The sequence below is a fragment of the Lactuca virosa genome, chromosome 9 (genome assembly GCF_052849685.1).
Source record: "Lactuca virosa cultivar CGN04683 chromosome 9, Lactuca_virosa_CGN04683_v6, whole genome shotgun sequence".
Taxonomy (NCBI): Eukaryota; Viridiplantae; Streptophyta; class Magnoliopsida; order Asterales; family Asteraceae; genus Lactuca; species Lactuca virosa.
In genome coordinates, this window is record NC_136434.1 from 68,320,730 (window position 1) to 68,324,267 (window position 3,538).

The following is a 3,538-nucleotide window of genomic DNA, read 5'->3' on the forward strand; positions in this document are numbered from 1 at the left end:
AAAGCACGGGATGCAACCGTCTTTTCCACACCTGATAATTGCTTAAAAATTGTTTTTCCTCATTTTCCTTGTTTACATATGCACTCTCACCTATCGGATGGAGGGAAAATTGGTCAATTAACATCCATCAATTAACGGTGTGAAAGTCAGACTAAAAGCATCACTAAATTGTGTTTTAGGCACTAAAAATTGAAATATTTGACCATATTTGTAAAAATAAATAAACATAAGGGACTAAAAATGCCAATTGGAAACCAGAGGGAAAAAGAGTAAATAAGCACGTTGAACTTGCATATAAGCAGAAGAAACAAAATCTTGAATAATGGAAACAGTTGTATAAGAAAGAAAGAAACAGCATATTCAAGTTAAAATAAGAAATAAAGTACAGAAAATGAATGATGCACTAAATAAGGACAAATATTATTTACACAAAAGGATTTCACAACTCACCCTTCAGCACCAAAAAAGAAATTAAAAATGGTATTTAAGACGTTTAATTAGAATAAAGTAGATTCAATTAAGGTGATCATCTGCCAAAAAGAAGTACGACTTGAGACACAAGACAGCGTTATGGGAATATCATAAAATCTTGAAGACCAAATTAGATGCTTTGAAGCTTTACAGCAATGACATGCATATGTCGATTAAGTTAATCATCATATGTTTAGTTTTTTCATTTCCAATAACACAACTGCTAAAGTTACAAAGCAAGAGTTAAAGCAGCACGTACGCTTGTTAATTTTGCAGAAATTTATGTCATTTCTCTAACTTCTTTATATATATCAGGCTTCTTGCAATCATCACAGTGAGATATGCAAAGATTAGTGAGATGAGAAAACAATTTGTTACAGCCATGGGAGATCTCTATGAAATCGCAGGTTGGGTTTTAGGTTAGAGGAAGAAACTATGAGTTTGCACTTTGTAGGCTTATCTACCTAAATTAAATTGTTGAAATCATCAACAGCCTGCAAGTGTGCAACTAACATGAGAAATTTGAGAGAAATGTTATATTTGAAAGTAGATAACAAGTAAGAAACCAAAACTTTCCTCATAACCCATTACAAAACAAATCAATTGAATGGTATTTTGGTCGTTTATCATAATTTATGTTCGTATTTCTTTGATAACTGAAATATAATGTAAATACAACTAAAAATTCATGAGATTGATCCTAATTCCTAAACACCAATCATGCCAACATGACTTAGATAAATTGACAAACTTTAAATGAGTCAATGACTCAAAATAACAAAACACTCTTCAACTTTCCACCCTTTTGAGTTGCAAATTCATTGCATCTTATGTCTCTAATTTCCACCAAAGCTTATTGGAGTTATCTTATCTAACAAGTGGGTTTTGTGAACATTTTCCTACATAATTCTTGACTTACTTAGTAAATCTACCACTTTCTTGATTTTAAGAAAATCAGCAAATAAGTTCTCAATATTGTGATATTGCTCTAAGCCAAATAAGCTAAATATTTAAGTTCTTTTGTACACGAATTTATCCAATAACTTGGATGTCTATGTTGATATTTTTAGTATACATCAAATGAATTTATAAAACCTGAGGCCAATGCAAAAAGAATATTGTTCATTTACTTTTGCTTGGATCAATCTATTTTAGAGAAGGAGAAAGGAATCTGAAGCTCAACATCGATGTGATCACCTCCTAGCTCCATTGCTAAACGCAGAGCATCCAATCGACTCTCTTCATCCCCATTGTATTGACCACGTTCCCATGTTGGTCTAGAAAATAACACAAAATCAGAAACCTATTGAGGTGGATAAACTGTAAGAAGATCATTTAATATGCACAACATTTATCAGGAAGCCAAAAGTAGATGCCGGTTGAATCCTTTTATGTTTTACATACAATTCAGGGGAGTAAAATGAAACTGAAATGGTAGCATTTGTATTCTAAGAGTGGCATATGTAGAAATAGCACCTATAAGTGAAAAGCGTTAGAAGAGGACTAAGATTGACTAGGGTTTGGATAGCCTCCCGAGCGTTAAACCCTTTCAAGCTATCCAATCGGATTTTAACGAGGTCAGCACCATAAGATTTCACCAAATTCATTTGAATCAACATCTGATCCACCGTATCCGCCATTATCGGTGCACAAATTACGGTTGAATTCCTCCTAATCCCTTCGTTTCTACCCATCTTCTCGATAGCAGGCGTTACCTGACAAAAAAATGTCAATGAAACTTAAATCCCTAAACTTGAATAAACAAAAGAATACATCGTGTCTTGGGAGAATGCAGTAGAATCAACTCATAATTAGTCAAGCCCAATTTCCAAATCCTCATTTAAATCATTCCCCTCGAAGCACTTTCAACATAGAAATGCATAAAGAGATAAAGATAGGTTGGATGAAGACAGAAGCGTTAGAGGCGCTGAAGGTGGGTGAAGACGAAGACCCTACGACTTCTTTCTTGCTAATTGGAAGAGGCGGGAGGTTTTAATTTTTCAGATAGAATAGGCGGGGATTTAATTTTTGGGGATTTCATTTCCCCCTTTAAAACGTGTGTTTCATTAAAAAAATATAAAGCGACACACTTACATGACACACATTTTATGATACGCCCTCCGTATTTTTTTTGACACTAATTTAAGGGCACGAACAAATGCGTGTCCTCTATCGTTCAAATTTTGCAAAACTGACATTATTTTTAAAAACGCAAAAAATGCGTATCGTAAATCGGTGCGTGTCATTGTTTTCATGTCATTAAAGGGTTGTTTTCTAGCAGTGGGTTCTCCTCCCTCGTACTTCCTTAAGTAAAAAACGTGGAAGGTATTATGAATACCTTCCCGTTCATGTGGTAAATCAAGCTTGTAAGCTTGTTTCCTATCTTCTGAAATACTTTAAATGGTCCAATGAAACGAGGACTCATTTTCCTACGTTTTCCAAATCGAATAATTCCCTTCGATGGAGATACTTTAAGTAGCACTCGATCGCCGACCTCAAACGTTACACGTCGTCGCTCTTATCTGCATAGATCTTCTGACGACTTTGAGCAGGTAGCATTCTTTCTCGGATGATTTTCACTTTATCATCGATCCATTGAACCATCTCAGTACCCGCAAATAGTTTATCTCCTGCTTCTAACTAACAAGATGGTGTACGACACTTTCTTCTGTATAATACTTCGTAAGGAGGCATCTTGATACTTGAGTGATAACTACTGTTGTGGGTGAATTCTGCCAATGGTAGGTGATCATACCAACTACCAGTGAACTCTAAAGCAGATGCCCGTAACATATCCTCCAATGGTTGTGTTGGGGCTATATTGTGTTGTGTCAATTTTGTATTGTATTATTATAGTCAATTAGTAACGGGTTGGGCTTATCCACCCGATTTATTTATTGTTCTAGGGTTAGGGTATTTATAGTGCATGCATGCACCGTGTTTTTTTAAGAATATTGTAACCCTACTCTTCCTTTACAATAGCATTTCTTTATCGAGCTCTTGTAAGGCAGGGCTTTTAATCATTCGGCACAACTTTGATCTTCATTCTTGGTGTTTGATTTCTCTA

At 35.1% G+C, this 3,538-nt stretch overlaps 1 pseudogene; it reads right to left on the reverse strand.

Annotated features, from left to right (window-relative positions):
• Positions 1-1,612: 1,612 nt before the first annotated feature.
• On the reverse strand, positions 1,613-2,896 carry LOC145139347 (bifunctional 3-dehydroquinate dehydratase/shikimate dehydrogenase, chloroplastic pseudogene; annotated as a pseudogene).
• Positions 2,897-3,538: the final 642 nt, after the last annotated feature.